The sequence below is a fragment of the Carassius gibelio genome, chromosome A23 (genome assembly GCF_023724105.1).
Source record: "Carassius gibelio isolate Cgi1373 ecotype wild population from Czech Republic chromosome A23, carGib1.2-hapl.c, whole genome shotgun sequence".
Lineage (NCBI taxonomy): Eukaryota > Metazoa > Chordata > Actinopteri > Cypriniformes > Cyprinidae > Carassius > Carassius gibelio.
The window spans coordinates 4,100,443-4,119,395 of NC_068393.1; the positions used below are offsets into that span (position 1 = coordinate 4,100,443).

Consider the following 18,953-nt stretch of genomic DNA (forward strand, 5'->3'; position numbering starts at 1 on the left):
ATTTGGAGAGAAAACTAGATCCACAAAACAGATAAACAACAAGTTCTGCTAATTTCGGGGGGTTCTATACCAAGAATGAACCCTTGAATGATGAGAATGTGGCTTTTGCAATTGCAGTCTTGTTTGGCCTGTGTTTGGTGTGATACAATTTGAGGTGAAGGGAAAAAGCATGATGGAATTAGGAGTGATCTTTCTAGCAAAGCCTTGGCTTAAACATCACCACCGAAGTATTGGCAATAATCTTGTTTAGTGTATTTACAGCTTTGACATGTCTCCTACACAACATCAAAACATTCAAGTTATGTAGAGGACATGGGGAGTGAAATGGTCTTATTTGTTAATATTCAAATTAAGTTTTTATGTAGAACTGTCAGCAGTTTTTTTATGGTTTTGTCTAACCAAGTTTCTTAGATGTCCATGGGCTTTATAAAAGAGTAATTTATATGTCTAGTTGTAAATTGGTTTGTAAAAGGTGAAAGTAAAAAGTGAAGTGACATACAGCCAAGTATGGTGACCCATACTCAGAATTCGTGCTCTGTGTTTAACCCATCCAAAGTGCACACACACAGCAGTGAACACTCACACACTACATGAACACAAACACACGCACACACACACACACGCACGCACAGTGAACACACACCCGGAGCAGTGGTAAGCAGGTAAGCATGATGGTAAGCATGATCCATGTGTATTTCAATTGACAGTGCAGTGCATTTAAAGGTACTGATTATTTAAAGAGAAGATTAAACCTTAAAGCCTTTAAATCAAAGCAATCTGTCTTACGAAAACACAAGAGAAGATTGAAGGAAGATAATAATGATAACATGATTAGATTGCATAAACAAAAAAATCCAAACGTGAATCTAAAATGCGGGCATCATAATATCAAGATGACTGCATTATGCATTATTGGATAACTTATGGTTACATTTTATTTTGATAGTCCATTTTAGATATATTGCTATATGGTGACCATATGAGCCATTTTCCCAGACACGTCCTTACCCAGGATTTTTATATTGCCTAAAATTTTGGCTGTTTGTTCTGTGAAGATCGAACATTGTATGACATTCATAAGAGCTATAGAGAGCAGAGCAGACGCCTCCTTATGCAATCAAATCACTCTCTTGGTACTTTGGTGTCATACAATGACGCTTCAAGTTGAATGAACGAACAAACACCTAACATGTGTATTTGCATTGCTTTGATCGTTCTCTGTAGATCTGACCTTCTCACACGATACTTTGGTTGATTATGTAACATACCTGCATGTTATTGGTCAAACTACTTTGGATGTTTTAGGCAATATAGAAATCCTGGCAAGGACGCGTCCTGGGAAAATGGCTCATATGGACACCCTATGGTTCTGGCTTATCTGAAGGACATCACTGGACCCTTACTGGACCCCCTGCAGTTTGCTTACCGAGCAAACAGGTCCGTGGATGATGTAGTCAACATGGGATTGCACTTCATCCTGCAACATCTGGACAAAACAAGGACTTATGTGAGGATCCTGTTTGTGGACTTTAGTTCAGCTTTCAACACCATCATCCCAACAGCCCTTCAGACCAAACTGACCCAGCTCTCTGTTCCTATCTCTATCTGTCAGTGGATCACCAGCTTTCTGACAGATAGGCAACAGTTAGTGAGACTGGGGAAATTCATGTCAAACAGCTGCTCCACCAACATTGCCGCCCTTCAGGGATGTGTTCTCTCCCCTCTGCTCTTCTCCCTGTACACTAACAACTGCACCTCTAAAGACCCCTCTGTCAAGCTCCTGAAGTTTGCAGATGACACTACAGTCATTGGCCTCATCCAGGACGGTGCCGAGTCTGTTTACAGGAGCTTAAGCAGCTGGCTGTTTGGTGCAGTCTTAACAACCTGGAGCTGATCACGCTCAAAACAGTGGAGATGATCGTGGACTTTAGGAGAAACCCCCCTGCTCTCCCCCCACTCACCATCATGAACAGCATTGTGACTGCAGTGGAGTCATTCAGGTTCCTGGGCACCACCATCTCTCAGGACCTGAAGTGGGACATTCACATTGACTCCATTGTGAAAAAAGCAAAGCAAGTTGTACTTCCTTCACCAGCTGAGAAAATTAAACCTGCCACATGAGCTGCTGAAACAGTTCTACCCAGCCGTCACTGAGTTTGTACTGTGTACTTTAATAACTGTCTGGTTTGGTTCAGCTACAAAATCAGACATCAAAAGACGATTCGCACTGCCGAAAGGATGATTGGTGCTCCCCTGTCCACCCTTCAAGAACTGTATACATCCAGAGTGGGGAAAAGGACTCAGAAAATCACTCTGGATCCCTCACATCCAAGTTACCCCATCTTTGAAGTTCTGCCATCTGGCCGGTGCTTCAGAGCTGCAAATACAAGGACAGTCAGGCACAAGAACAGTTTCTTCCCACAGGCAATCTAACTCATGAACAGTTAAATGTCCCCCACTTAAGCTTATGCAATACAAATGTGCAATATCCTTATATTTATCTGTTACCCCTCCATCCTAGTACATCCCTGCATCTTACACAATCCAAAACAACATATCACTCTCTGAAAATAGAAGAGAAGGAAAATAGACGTAATTACCCGAGACTAATGTGGCTAATGGAATAAACTTCTGAAATTAAATGACATGTCTTTTTTTCAGCAGTTATGCTCTGTGTGTTTTGGAACACTAAAGGACTTTCACACTTTTGTTCTCAGGGTAAGCACACATGCGTGTGTGTGTGTGTGTGTGTATGTGTGTGTGTGTGTGCGTGTGTGTGAGTGTGTGTGAATCCCAGACTCTGTCCGTCTCTGCGGGAAAGTGTGAGTGTGTTCAAAGATAAAATGATGCAAAAAGACAAGTATGAGAGTGATATCACCTGAGGGCTTCCCTATCTGTGTTTGGATTGAATACATGATTGTCTCAGACTTTTCAGACACTCATTGGAGATTTGCGTGGCAAGCTGCTGTATCTTCAGTTTCTGTTTACACAGATTCAGTAGAGAGGGCTGTGAGCATGTCTGTCCTTAAACAGATCACCATTATTACAAGAATAACACACTCGTGCAAAGAAACATCAGTCTGTCAACCATGCAGACTACAGAGCAAACAATTCCAAATGTATGAAATTCCTACAGTCCTGCAATGAAATGATATTACTTTTCGACTTGATTCCATATGTCACTCGTTAAACCCATGATAATGTCCAAAGACAACAGAGGTTCAAAACATTACCAGAGGGACATTTCAGTGGTCTGTGGATAAACGTTGATGCAGCATTTTTCTGTGTGAGATCGGCCTGCTTTATGAGAGGCAGGATCTCTTTTTTCAACTCTCTGCAACTGTTTGCTTTCATTCATCCACATCTTTCAGAGCACACACAAGCTTATCTGCTGTTCTTAAACAGGATGGTACATAATTCCCTGTCCAGCCTTCAAGGTCTTTGCCTTGTTGAAGCTACATCAATTAAAATACAAAATTTGGACATCTGTGTTGATTTGATATCCAATTAATGGTAAATTGCTTTTTATAAATCATCATCATCAACATCGTCATCATCAACAATAAATGTTAGTTATAAACATTAAATAAAAATTATGAAATTCACAAAACACACACAAACACACACATACTGTACATAGGTAGATACAAGTATACACTCAGCAGCCACTTTATTAAGTACACCTGTTCAATTGCTTGGTAACACAAATTGCTAATCAGCCAATCACATGGAAGCAACTTAATGCATTTAGGCATGTGGTGAAGAAGTTTTGCTGAAATTCAAACCTAGCATCTGAATGAGGAAGAAAGTGACTTTGAACATGGAATGGTTGTTGGTGTCAGACGGGCTGGTCTGAGTATTTCAAAAACTGCTAATCTACTAGGATTTTCAGGTACAACCATCTCTAGGGTTTACAGAGAATGGTCCAAAAAAAGAGGAAATATCCAGTGAGAGGCAGTTGTGTGAATGGAAATGCCTTGTTGATGTCAGAGGTCAGAGGAGAATGGGCAGTCTTGTAAGTGATGATAGAAAGGCCACAGTAACTCAAAAAACCACTCGTTATTACCAAGGTATGTAGAATACCATCTTTGAATGCACAGCACATTGACCGAAGCAGATGGGCTACAGCAGCAGAAGACCACACCGGTTCTGCTCCTGTCAGCTAAGAACAGGAAACGGAGGATACAATTCACACAAACTCACCAAAATTGGACAATAGAAGACTGGAAAAACATTGCCTAGTCTGATGAGTCTCAATTTCTGCTGCGACATTCAGATGGTACGGTCAGAATTTGGCATAAAGAACATGAATCTATGGATCCATCCTGCCTTGTCTCAACGGTTTAGGCTGGTGGTGGTGGTGTAATGGTGTGGGGGATGTTTTCTTTGCACACTTTTGGCCCCTTATTACCAACTGAGCATGCCAGAGGCTACCTGAGCATTGTTTCTGACCATGTCCATCCCTTCATTCTCTGATGGCTACTTCCAGAAGGATAATGAACCATGTCACAAATCTCACATTATCCCAGACTGGTTTCTTGAACATGACAATGAGTTCACTTTACTCAAATGGGGAATGTTTCCATATATATATATATATATATATATAAGAAAAAAGATATATATACAAGAAAAAAAGTGTAGCAAAATTATATTAATGGCAATGTCAAAAAAAAAAAAAAGGTTTAGCAAAATTATATTAATATTATTAAATAAATAAATAATGAGAGGTGAGGGCTTACACTGTTTCCACAATTTAATCAGCACAACTCTTTTCAACACTAAAATAATAAGACATGTTCCTTGAGCAGAAAATCTGTATATTTAGACTGAATTTGGAAGGATCCCTTATGACAAAACAAAAAATATACTTATTTGTATTTGTAGCCTAAATGTATTTTAAATACATGGCACTACATATGATGTGACCAGTGAACTTCAAATATAAATTTTGAAGGCTGAAGTAATGATGGAGAAATGATGCAGGAATTTCCGCGTTTTCACAGCAATAAATTACATTTGAACAGGTATAGATATACAGTAGTTAAAGTGGTTATTTTAAGTAGTACTATTTCAAAGTAATACAGTTTTACTTTAATTTTGATTAAATATATATTTGTGAGTGTATTCTTCCCCAAAACCTTTGTGCTTTCTTCAGATTTTACGAATAGCTGGCACACAGGCCACATGTCAGTTTCTTTTTTGCTGTTTACAGAGCATACGGTAGAGCTGTCACATAGACATGAGTGATTTTTCTATTTCTGCTAGTGCTGTTAGGATCATTTTATGTGTGCTAAACCAAACTAAAATCACTTACAGAAGTACGTTTTAAATGCCTGGGTGAGGATGGGCAGAGACCTGAGAAATCCACAGATGCAATACAAACAATTGGCATAAACATCTCAGCTGTTTACTGCTGTTACCAAACAACTGTATGACAACAAACACAATGCAAATTTACTTTGTAACCACATGCAAATGTAATTTGCACTGTTTTATTTTACAGTCATGGATAGAAAATCACTTAGCTGACTGTTCATTCCTTAGTATGTGGCGTAGGCACTTATGCTTAGGCTTGGTAACTAGACATGTTCAGCTTTGAATGCTGAAAAGAACGAGACCGAGAGCTTCATTATTGTGCCATTATTAACTACTACTTTATTACTATGTTACCACACTTCTGTAGACGGTCTGGTTCATTTCTCAAGTATTATTTTTTTTTTTTTTTATGACAATTAAGGGCCTTTATATTTGTGTTATTGAATATTGTTAATATTACATGGCTTCTGCAGGATTTATGAACATAAACGCAAGACTTTTTAGAGAGAATTGAAAAAAAAAACTTGAGGATCAAATGAAAGGAAACACAATACAAAAAAAAAATACTTTTATTATTATTATTATTATTATTATTATTATTTGAATGTCTACACACTGAGTTCCAACAACTTCCAACAAGGGTCATGTAAGTATAACTTAGATACTATTATACTCTGTATTCATATTTTTAAATAGTTTTAAATATATATATATTTCAGTTTAACTTTTAGTGTTTTACTACGCTTTGTTTAATTAATTATTATTATTATTAGTATTATGTTTTTGCTTTGAAAAACAACAAGACCAAAAATATAATAGATGTTTACAACTAATTAAAGGCCAAAAACTGAAAAACACTGACTGTTCTAATGATGTACAGTTGGTCTAAGGGGAAGTCGTGGCCTAATGGTTAGAGGGTTGGACTCCCAATCGAAGGGTTGTGGGTTCTAGTCTCGGGCCGGACGGAATTGTGGGTGGGGGTAGTGCATGAACAGCTCTCTCTCCACCTTCAATACCATGACTTAGGTGCCCTTGAGCAAGGCATCTAACCCCCAACTGCTCCCCGGGCGCCGCAGCATTAATGGCTGCCCACTGCTCCGGGTGTGTGCTCACAGTGTGTGTGTTTGTGTTCACTGCTCTGTGTGTGTGCATTTCGGATGGGTTAAATGCAGAGCACAAATTCTGAGTATGGTTCACCATACTTGGCTGAATGTCACTTCACTTTCTTTCTTTTCACTTTCTTTCTAAATTAAATAAAGATTATTTTCTGTTTGAAATATGACATTTCTTGTCAGTTTTGTGAGATTTACCCATACCTGTCTTCCGGGTGTCTATTTATAATCTCTCAGTACACTCAGATCTGCAAAAGAACAAGAGCTGTGGACATAGACACAGCTGTATGTTCAGTGTGTTTGTGTGTGTGCGTGTGAGTCGCTACCCCTCTGGGATCTTTGCATAATAAAATTCAGCAACTCAGTTTGTTTGAATCTGAGCAGTCTTTTAATCTAGTTTTCTCTGCTAGTGTTTTATGAAGAGGAGCAGAATTGAAACTGTATAAATACCATGTCACTTGTTATTTCACCCCGTACACACACACACACACACACACACACACAGTGAAAGCCAGGCACCGTAAGGTCGTTGGTTTTGCTCAGGGCTTCAGTAACATTGCCTGCAGCATGGAAAACTGGCTGGCCATCAGCATTGTTTATGGTTATAACAGAAATGCTCATCCCCCGGTTGAGTTCCTCTCCTCCCCCGTCTTCTCATGCACTCTGTGTATGGCATAATTATGGGCAGTCAAACAGTCATGATGGTGTGAGAGCAGCCTCGGCCCACAGGTGTTCAGCTGTCACTTCTGCCGTCCCAACAGAGCGTGAATATAAATATAAAACACAAATATACACAAATATAAAAACTAGACCCAATGGAAATGTGATTACAGGTTAACTATATAAATGAAGTATGAACTAAATGATGTCTGTTAAATTAGCATTGATGGTCATAACACTAAATTAAAATATGATGACCCCAGAAAGCCTTCTGACATTTTGTTGCACTTAAAATGCATAAATGCCATTGCATTAGATAACACACTATCAAAGCAAATATAACAAGCACTTTTGGGGATTTTTTTGTTATAATATTTCTGGAATGCAGTGACCTGAAATTGTTAATTTAAAAATAATAATAATAATAATAATGATAATGAACCATTTGCAATATATGTTGCTAAAAAGTATTCCAAAGGCTTTTTACCCTCATAATAGTGTAATTGCAGTGTCTACCAGCATATTCAGATTGTATAACTTGTGAGTAACAGTTCATTAGTCTCCTCAGATACAATCTCTCACTTTTGTTTTTGGTACAACAGTGAGCATGAAGAGAAACATTGGTGCCTCTGAGCAAGACCAATCTGATGTTGTACTGTCGCATCAATAATGCCATCTAAGTCTGCCAACTGACCAAGTGCTAAGAAATAACGATTGCTGATAAGATAATTTATTCATAAACCTACTGTTAGCACTTAGTAAAGTCTCAGTCAGGTGTATATGTATTTACACACATATAAAGCAATTGAATATAGTTTTATGTATTTTTAGTACAGTTAACCAAAAAAAAAAAAAAAAAAAACTGTTGTAATTATAGGGTATAGCTGTACCAGAGATTGTCTTACTGTACACTTGGCTGTACACGTCCATTAGTTGCTGCCATAAAGCAATCTGCCCTTTCATGGAAATGTGTAGCACTATCTTAAACTTGCATACTACCAAAATAGACATTTGGAGTAAAGTATGAACAAGAAATGTCTCAGTTACGTTTTTAATGAATTCTTTTTTTAATTTTTATTTTTTTAGCTAAGCTCAAATGGGCCCTGCTGTAGTGTATTAAGCACTAGAGACAGGTCCAAAGGTGGTATGGAGGAGGGACGGGAAGGATATAACCTCCTTCTCCCTCTAAGGAACCTGGTGACCATGCTTACCCACCGACTTCCCTTCAGTGGGGTCAAGGTATGCAGAAATCACAGAAACCTGGACTTTGAGGGTAGAGGGAGACAGCCTTCGCTCCAGCCCTTGCTGCAAAAAGGAAAGTACAACCCTGATTGGGCATCCTGGTGCATCTTGTGAGAAGAACTCCACTCGACAAACAGGTTCCACTTCAAAGCGTAAGCGTCCACTACCTCTTGGGGTAGGTCACCAAGAACCTCCACATAGCATCCAGGGACCAGAAATTACGTTTTCAGAAGTCTGGACGTGGGCTCCTTGTCAGTTGATATATGCAATGGTTGATGTGTTGTTCGTTTGGACCAGAACGCGATTGCCTCGTAAGCACCCTTTGAGATGGTTCAAAGCCAAGCTGCACTGCTAACAACTCTAGGCAATTAATATGCCATTGCAGATGGGGGCCCGTTCATACCCCTGACAATGCATGCCCATTGCACGAGGCTCCCCAGCCGGTGGCGGAGGCATCCGTGTAAACAACATAATGCCTGTAGATTTGTTCCAGGGGCACTCCTGCCCAGAGAAATGTTAGCTCTTACCACGGGGTGAAGGATTGGTGACAGGCTGGTATAACTTTGAACCGGTGAATGCCGTACTTCCACGTCCACCTCGGGACTCGGCTGTGAAGCCAGTGCTGAAGCTGTCTCATATGCAATAGCCCTAGTGGTGTAAGTGCCGCTGCCATTTGCCCCAGGAGCCTCTGAAATAGTTTCAGTAAGACCACTATCCTGCCCGTGAACGAATTAAAGCAGGTCAGCACCAACCGCGCACGTTCCTCTGTGAGGCAAGCTGTCTGTTCGACCATATCCATACCGAGAAAAGAGATCCTCTGCATCAGGAGACACTTTTCCCAGCTGACCCGAAGACCCAACAGGCTGAGGAGCACCAGGTCCCTGTGCTCACATTGCTGATCCCGAGGCTGTGCTACTAAAAGCCAATCATCGAGAAAGTTCAGGGATGCAAACACCCTGCTCTCTGAGGGTAACAAGAGCCGCCTCTGTGACTTTCATGAAGACACAGGGGGACAGGGACAACTCAACAGGAAGGAACTTGTACTGATATGCCCGTCCTTCGAATGCAAACTGCAGAAAAGGTCTGAGACGCGGAAGGATTGCCAAATGAAAGTACACATCCTTGAGGTCAATCCATACCTATCTGCAAACCAATCTCAGGGACAGATGCACCTGAAGATGCGTTTCTGAGTCAACATCCTCTGGGGGAATGAAAGGTGCCTTTACCATCCCCCAAAAAGCAGCTATCCTCTCTCTCTGTGTCACCCATCCCAGGGCCTCTTGCTCTTCTACTCACCACCAGGATTGATGGGGGCAAAGCTGTGTGGGGTGGCCTGCCTATGCCAAGCTCCACTACACCACTTGCTGGAGATTGCTGTGGATGCCACCCTCAGAGATGAGCAGGCTGGGGTGCTGCCGCCGGCAGACTGGTGAAGGCAGCTGCTACCCACCGAACAGAACTTCAGACCACCTCAGTCTGCTCCCGTGCAGCCAAGAACTGCTGGGCCAGGTTCTCGACCGCGTTCCCGAAGAGGCCGGTCTGAGACACAGGGGAAATAAGGAATCTATTTTTGGAGGTGTCCCTCATATCAACCAGACAAAGCCAGAGATGGCACTCCTGGACCACAAGTGTGGACATTGCACCACCCAGAGATATTGTTGTGACCTTCGTCTCCGGAGCGCGAGGTCAGCAGCAGTTTGGAGCTTTTTCAGAACTTCCGGATCGTGACCACCCTTCAGTGCCTTGGCCTGGTGCACCTGCAGTAACACTGTAGCATGTAAGGTGGAGGAAGCTTCTACTCAGGCCATATAAGCGTCACCGGACAGGCCAGACAAGTCCCTACAGACATGGGAGGGGAGGCATGGTTCGCCCTGCCAGGTGGAGGGGGTTTAGGTCACTACTGACACACCGTCAAGGGTGGTGAGGGAGGATGAACCATCAGGCAGAAAGTTTCAGTTTCTGTCAAAAAAAGGTGCCATCCACAACTTGGTAAGCTCCTCATCCACTTCTGGGAAGAAAGGCACTGAAGGGCGGTGCTGAGAGCCAACATAAGCTACCCTGAGAAACCAATCATCCAACCTTGAAGGCTTGGGACGCAGTGGATTTTCTCCACTCAAGCCATACCTTCTTGGCAGCTGAGGAAAGCATAGCTGTCATCTCTGGATCCGATTCAGGCATTGCCACTGTCCTGGAGGCAGCAGCACAGCCGAATCTTCCTCAGAGAGTTCTCCCTCCAATGCAGCGATCGACATCCGGTCATTGGGAGGAGCACCGAAGGATACCGCTAGAATGGATTTTGAAGAGGGCCCAGCATATTTATTTGGCTGCTCAACTGGATTGGAGCACTGGAGGAGGGGTGGGCCCCTGAGGGTTGGTTCCCTGAGGGGTTTGCCACTGCTGTGATCCTCAAAACCTCCTGTGCCACTGCCGGAAATAGTACCCGCCTGTTGGCCACCAGGATAAGCCTTAGATCGCAGCAACAGAGCTCCACCCCACTTGAGGAAATGAAGTCTGGCCCGCAGCTCTGATATGATCATCTTCCCGTAATGGGAACATGACTCATCTGCGAATGTCGCCTCAGCATGTTTGCCCAGACACGTGAGGCAGCGATTGTGACCATCACCCGGAGGCAGGGGACGACCGCATCCAGAAATTTAACTCACTGAAGACACTTGGATGGAACAGAATGATGTTGTCGCTCTGCTCCAAAGCGAAAAGCTAGTATGCATTGCACCTGCTGCCTTTTTATGCTCACGCTGTGATCAGCTGCAGCTGGATGCAATAATTGCATGCCAATGTGCATTGGCTCAATTAGTTTACACTCAAAGTAGATTGGTCTCTCAACGCGATATCCCAATCCCAAAAATCAGGTCTTTCTAGATGCCTTTTTCAGCTTCATTGGGCAATATTAAGAGGTTATAATAATTCTATTCAACAAATAAAGTGGTTCTGAAGCCCTGTTCTGACTTTAACAGATGTGCTTTGTGATTTTAATCATGGCCATATGTTTTAGTCACACAACCTTGTTAAAATAATGGAGCAATTGATCTACTCTTTTTCAGGGTCCTTTCTGGGTTCCTCAAAGAAATCGAATCCCATGCAGATGGGACCATGGGAAATTATCTTTTTCACAGCACCTCTCCATGTTTATTTTGACCTCCATTGAATCTAAAGGTTAATTTGCTTAAGCATTCCTTCATTATGGATTTGGACCTTTTTGCCAACTTTCTGAGTAAAACAGCAGTTGGTGGTCCAAGTACTGCTGGCATCCCAGCCAACATAAGAAGAATGAAATCAATGAAGAGAGACTCATCACGGATGGCTTAAAACATTGACAGTACTATAGTAGCAGGTATGACCTTAATTAATTATGTCCCTTAATTAGATACATAATGTTATAATTTAATTGCATATGCTAGTCCAGTTTTTCAAATTAGAAAAAAAATTTAGTTTGATTAAGTCCTGATTTTAAGTTGTTTAAAGGCAGGGTGAAATGCTATTTCATGCATACTGAGTTTTTTACACTGTTAAAGAATTGGATTCCCATGCTAAACATGGACAAAGTTTCAAAAATTAAGTTGTACGTTTGAAGGAGTATTTTTGTTCCAGAAATACCTCTTCCGGTTTGTCACAAGTTTCGGAAAGTTTTTTTCGAGTATGCGTCTGTGTTACGTTAGATGGAGCGGAATTTCCTTATATGGGTCCTAAGGGCACTTCTGCCGAAAGAGCGCGCGCTCCCGTAGAGCAGAGCACAGCAGAGACATTCACTGATCAGAGCAAGAGCGAATTGTCACAAAAGAAGTGTGTTTTTGGTTGCCAGGGCAAGACAACCCTGCGCAGACTACCAAAAAAAAAAAAAAAAAAAAACAGCATTAAGGGACCAGTGGATGGAGTTTATTTTTACAGAGCGTCAACGGAGTTGTGCAAGTGTTTTTGTTTGTTCCCTGCATTTCGAAGATGCTTGTTTTACAAACAAGGCCCAGTTTGACGCCAGATTTGCATATTGTTTATTTCTTAAGGATAATGCAGTCCCAACGAAAAAGGGTCACGATCGTGTGTTGGAACCACAGGCGTTGAGTAAAACTGCTTCAAATATCTCTGTGTTGTTAACTCGGCTATCGGTGTGTAAGCACATCAAGTAAACAACATGCGATGTTGTCATCAAACTGCACTTTCCACATGTAACGTTACAGCTTAAAAAAAAAAAAAAAAAAAAGGTTCCCCGATAAAAATTGCTTCCCGGGGTTAAAATATAAATTTTTGTGAAGGGTTTCCCTGGTAAAATTAGCATTTTAGGGGCTAAATATCACATTATTGGTATTGGGATTGCTTCAAACCGCGGACATGAAAAACAACTGCAGACTTGGCAACACTGGTTCAGGTGGAGCGGCAGTTACTACACAGAGCCATAGTCTACCGACAACTAACACAAAATCGCTTTCAAAATCGACAAAGAATCGCCTGCGATTTTAACATCGATTTTGTGTAGATTGTCAGTGAATTACGGCTCGGTGTAGTAAATGCCAACCAGTGTTACCAAGTCTGTGGTGGTTGTTTTTCATGTCTGCGGGTCACAGTGACCCCAATAAAAATAATGTGATATTTAGCCCTTAAAATGCGAATTTTACCAAGGCAACCCTGCTAAAAAACGTATATTTTAACTCCGGGAAGCAACGTTTTATCGGGGAACCTTCTGGAAGCGGGATTGGGCTAGTTTTGAGAAGCAACTGGGCAGGATTTGTTGTGAAAACCTGGCAACCCTGATCTGAACACACGTGCTGGAGATATAGTTCTAATTACAGGAGCGTCTTAACTGATGAGATGTACATGAAAATCACATTTGACTTTTTGCACAGCCCTAAATAGAGACGTCGTTGCTGATGCTGCTCTTGTTAAATTTCAGCCTCTGGATCTGATTCTGGAACATAAATATACGCTGAATCTGACTGTTAGCCATGGTTTGTTTTGGATGTTTTTTTTCCTCACGGTAATGTCACAGCTTCCAAATGCTCTCAACGCAAAAGCCTACTGGCGCTCGTGATTCTTTAGCTCCGCCCACATGTCACGCCTCCAGGCGCTCGTGTTTTTCCGGGAAAAATCAGTACAGACTATCTTTCTCTTATAAATATAATAAAACTAAAGACTTTTTGGAGTTTTGAAGGATGCAGTACTACTCTATAGGTACTCAAGATTAACAGGATATTGAGTGAAAATAAGCATTTCACCCCCCCCCCCCCCCCCCCCCTTAACCATTTTTGGAGTTCTGCTAACTTATTGTGGTTTGTAGTGCACTGTTCAAATTGGTTTTACACATATGTGCATGAGGGTCACAAATGGCACAACCCACATACAGCATACACATCCAAAACACACCCTTTTATCTGGCTGCTGTTTTACGGCTTCTAAGTTCACTGGGGTGAATGCTTTTGCCATAGATTAATCACGAACATCTGCAAACTCAGACACACTAACAAATAGACAAGTAATCAGACACATGCATTATGGATGGCCTCTAAACAAATTGATGATTGTTTCAATCTTTACAGGAGAATGAGCTCCTATCCCAAAAAAATCTGGCCTGTTTTTCAGAAATAATAACTTACAGTGTGCAGAGATACAAACAGATTCAAGACAAAATCAGATGCAGGCTAAAAACAAACAGCCATAAATGCTGCACTTTACTGATGCATGAAAACATTAAATAAATCTTACAAATTTAAAACCATTATACAGACCCCCATATTTACATAAAATGAGAAATATAGATAATTATTGCTTTTAGTAATCCACACACAGAGTTTAAAATATGTCAATCTAATATTAAATAATTATACTTCTGCTTTTTGAATCCGAGAAGATATCATAAAATTAGTTCTTTTCTAGGAAGTATCAAAGTAAACAAGAGAATGGAAAAGTCCCATTTCCTGTGCTCTTCCTGTCATCTGACTTGAAATGTGGTAATGGACTGAATACACAAAACACCCACTCACACTAAAATGGACATGTAAAGAACTGTGCTATGAATGAATGCAAAAAGCCACACATACATCCAGTATTTAGATTTAATAAGATTTAGTTTAATTAGAATTAATTTTACTATCAATACACTTAATGAACCGCAGCCACTGATAATATTGTATATATACATGCTCTATAAATTTGTTTTATCACACAGTTCACTAAAAGACATGTGGAAGTCGGGTAATGCCACAGTTGTCCAGAAGATTTGTAGTTAATTATGTTTACACAACACAATTCCCTAACTTGTGTTTATTACAGTAGACTATAAAGGCTATAAAATGTTTGAGTACACAGGAAAAATCTTGATTTCACAATAATCATTTTTATTAAAAAATTAATACTGTAACTCATACTGTAGGATGGGGAAAAGAAGTGAACCCTAGAATTTAGGATTTTGTAAATCTTCAGTCCAAAGATTTTTGTAGACAGAATTATGGATTCATGAACACCTATGCCTTTAGCAATGCTTTTTAAAATTTTAATTTAATTAAATTAATTAATTTATTTATTTTACCTTGTGTGCAAATTTCCTGTGAAAGCTGTTGGGATCGAAGTTTGATTCACTCATACCAATTTGGTACACACTTCCAATCTCATCTCCTTAATTGACTCCCATTAGCTTTTGGAGAAGTCGCAACACTTACTTTCTCTAGCCTGCTCTGTCAATGATCACTTAGTGTCTTCAATAAATCGTTGAAAAGTACAACTATGTGTGTTATTAGTTTAGTTAGAATTTGTACTGTGTTCTTACTATATTGTATCAGTTGTGACAACATCATACACATTTTATGATTAATCAAAGCAGAATTCAAAATAATTTCAATAATTTCCTAGTCCATGTACAAGTTTACTTGAGTGTGCATCAAGACTGCCTTTTACTTCTGGGTTACACTTTATTTCAATAGTACACTTCAGACATTCTACTAACTCTAAATATTTTTGCAACTGCATGTCAACTAACTCTCATTAGAGTATTAGTAGATGTTAGATTAGGGTCAGTGGTTAGTAGAATAAGTTAATTGCAAAATGTGTTATTGTTAGTAGACTGTCTAAAGTCAGAAAGAGCTTTATTGGCATTTATGTTGACACACACACACACACACACACACACACACACACACACACAAGGAATTCTTTAGGTCATTGGAAAGCCCCTCATTGAACATTGTGGTGAGGGCTTCATTATTTCACTCACTCCCTGCAGCCTTTGCAACAGTGCAGCCTCCTTTTAGAATGAAAAGTCGAATAGAAAATTCTCAACCCTGGATAGTGGGATCACTTTCTTACAGTCATGCGTCCAACCTGTGTTGGGTCCATCTTATTGGCCCAAATTATTGGAAATTAGAGGAACATCAGGAGAGTCCTATCTTGCTGAAAAGACCAACTGCACTTATTTTTGCGCACACACACACACACACACACACACACACACTATATCTATATCTTGAGGAACAACCATCAAACTTAGAGTGCCTTTTATTAGTCAGTAGAGCTTTCTTTCTTAGAGCCCTGCCACCTCCTGCAGTGAGATTATTATTTATAATTATAATTATGATCATGATTACTCTAAAGGCAATACGTCCTCAGTCTGTCTGGCCATAAACAGACCCATCCATCGTCCTCTACCTGCACAAGTTTGTCAAATGAGTCCAGGAATCTGTCCTCCTCAATGCTAGGCAATTATTCATTTAACTTCTGAGATAATGTTAGGTTAAATATTAATACTACTACTAATAATAATAATAATAACAACAACAACAACAACAAATATTTTCCTTTTAATAAATGTTCCTAGTCCTAATATGCACAGTTCATCAGTGAACTTTATACTAAAGAAAAAAAAAATCTTCCATCAAAATGTAATTATTTTCTATGCTTCTGAAACAACTTTTCTGCTGATGTAGCCAAGGCTTTGTGGGCAGGAAAATGTAATATTATCCAGCTAGATTTTTACATTTTCTTAAGTACATGTGAGTGGTGCTTGCCTTTGTCAATGTCATGATCCTAGGTGTTTCTAGTCTGTTGTATCTTGGCCAGAAGAGTTCACACTCTTCCTCTCTTCCAGTTATTCTGATCTCTAGATGTGACCCAGGTCCTTCAGTGATATTGTAAAAAAATAAAAAATAAAAATAAAAAATAGCCCATGTTACTGTTTGCAAAGACACAAATCATTATAAAAGTATAGTTTTCTCTGACATAGCTGCTTTATTATCAACCTTATGCATGGCTTTTCTGAGAATGAAATTGCTGTGGGCCGGGGCATACACTATCATACATACATTTTCAGCAATATTGGTATTTTAAATACCAACTCTCACTGTACAAGTAAATCACATGCGATGTCAAGTCAAAGCTCAAGATTTAATGTTCCCACTATACGGTCTGTGTGTAGCCTCCATCCTATCCTATACATACTGTATGTCCTGTTTACACTAGTATGTTTTTGTTTGAAAATTAAATCGATCCTCATCTACACTTTTTTCTACCGTTTTCACTGCGTTTCAGAATCGATCTCCGTCCACACTGCACAACTGAAAACTCATGTCGCATGACCATTCATGCAGGTACAACAATGAGCATGATTTTGCTGTTTACACGGTCGTCAAGGATACGCAGAGCAAATGTGGGCAGCCATGCCATTGTTTTAAAAAAGTCTCTGTTTTGGGCCCTGTTCCAAACTGCACCCTAAACCCTTGCGGTCTTCCATGATGTAATGCTGCTATGTCTTTTGGGTAGAAGTCTGCTGCAGGATCAGCAGAAGTGTGCATCGAGGGAGCATAGCAGTCGTAAAGTGGTCCTCGAGCACCCTCCTGAAAGATAAAATAATGAATGGAACACCCTATGGTCTCGAGGCCCTAAAGGGACATGCATACGCGGTGGCCATTGTAGGACCGTAAGTACACATGAACTGTGCCATTTGGGACAGAGCCTTGGTCCATTTACACTGAAACGCAACCCCACAGGTTTCAAAATAAAACGGGGCCTTCAGCGTTTACAAAAGACTCTGTTTTCCAGGGTCAAATAATAAATAAATAAATGCACTAGCATAAACATAGCTATAGATATGGATACAAATAATATTTTGATTGTTACAGATACAGTTATTGTATAGTCAAATCCAGTACAGAACTGGGTTACTGTATAATACTCCAAAATGGGCGGGGCGAATGGCTATATAAGCAGGCAATCGCCAGAGGAAATCAGATCTTATTCCTTCAGCGACTACTTCACTTCGCTGGATCTCTGCTGAACGCCTTCGCCTGGAACGAGCTCTTGCCGTCAAAGAGGCACCGCAGCGGACCAGCTGAGACCGCCGACCGCCTGCAGCGCCGGCATTCTCGCAGACAGCCGCTCTCAGTGCCGATCTCAGGCCGCCCGCTTCCAGCCGCTTCTCAGCAATCTCCTGGTTAATGGTTAGAGGGTTGGACTCCCAATCGAAGGGTTGTGAGTTCTAGTCTCGGGCCGGACGGAATTGTGGGTGGGGGGAGTGCATGAACAGCTCTGTCTCCACCTTCAATACCAAGACTTAGGTGCCCTTGAGCAAGGCATCGAACCCCCAACTGCTCCCCGGGCGCCGCAGCATAAATGGCTGCCCACTGCTCCGGGTGTGTGCTCACAGTGTGTGTGTGTGTGTTCACTGCTCTGTGTGTGTGCATTTCGGATGGGTTAAATGCAGAGCACAAATTCTGAGTATGGGTCACCATACTTGGCTGAATGTCACTTCACTTTCACTTTCACTTTCTCCAGGAGCGTCTAGAAAAGGGTCTCTCCCCTTCCACACTCAAAGTTTACGTAGCAGCCATTGCAGCATTTCATGCTCCTATTGCTGGCCAATCAGTGGGTCGAAACAGCCTCATTGTGCATTTCTTGAGAGGTGCTAGGCGGTTGAAGCCCCCACGTCCTCTCACCGTTCCCACTTGGGACCTTCACACGGTCCTTGGAGCACTCAAAGGACCTTCCTTTGAACCGTTGCGGTCAGCTGACCTTCAGCCCCTAATGCTCAAAACCGCTCTGCTACTTGCTCTAGCATTGGTCAAGCGTGTTGGCGATTTGCAGGCCCTCTTGGTGAGCCCTGCATGCCTTGAGTCTGGGCCCAATGACTCTAAGGTCATTTTAAAACCCAGGCATGGCTACGTACCTAATGTGCTCTCGACGCCATTCAGAGCACAGGTAATTTCCCTCTCAGCTCTGCCTCCGTTGTCAGGTGAGCGAGAGATGGATTTACTCTGCCCAGTGAGGGCTTTGAGGATTTACATTGAGCAGTCGCAGCCGTTCAGGCAATCTGACCAGCTTTTTGTCTGCTTTGGTGGCCGCACCAAAAGGTCTTCGGTCTCAAAGCAACGCCTCTCGCGTTGGATAGTTGAAGCTATCGCTCTATGTTACTCCTCTATGGGCCTTGAGTGCCCCATAGGAGTTAGAGCCCACTCTACTAGAGGGATGGCCTCTTCATGGGCCTGGTCTAGTGGTGTCTCTATCAAGGACATCTGTGAGGCGTCCGGCTGGTCCTCGCCGTCCACTTTTGTCAGATTCTATAACTTGGATATCCCGACCTTGCATGCTCGGGTTCTTTCGGTTTGATACGACAGCCTCTAGCAGACT

General features: G+C 41.4%; 1 long non-coding RNA gene across 1 annotated transcript; it reads left to right on the forward strand.

Moving 5' to 3' along the window:
• Nucleotides 1-6,214: 6,214 nt before the first annotated feature.
• Nucleotides 6,215-18,086, forward strand: LOC127944725 (uncharacterized). The gene is made up of 2 exons (XR_008150412.1): nucleotides 6,215-6,345; nucleotides 17,885-18,086. It is a non-coding gene; the product is annotated as an uncharacterized LOC127944725 (long non-coding RNA).
• The last annotated feature ends 867 nt before the right edge of the window (nucleotides 18,087-18,953 follow it).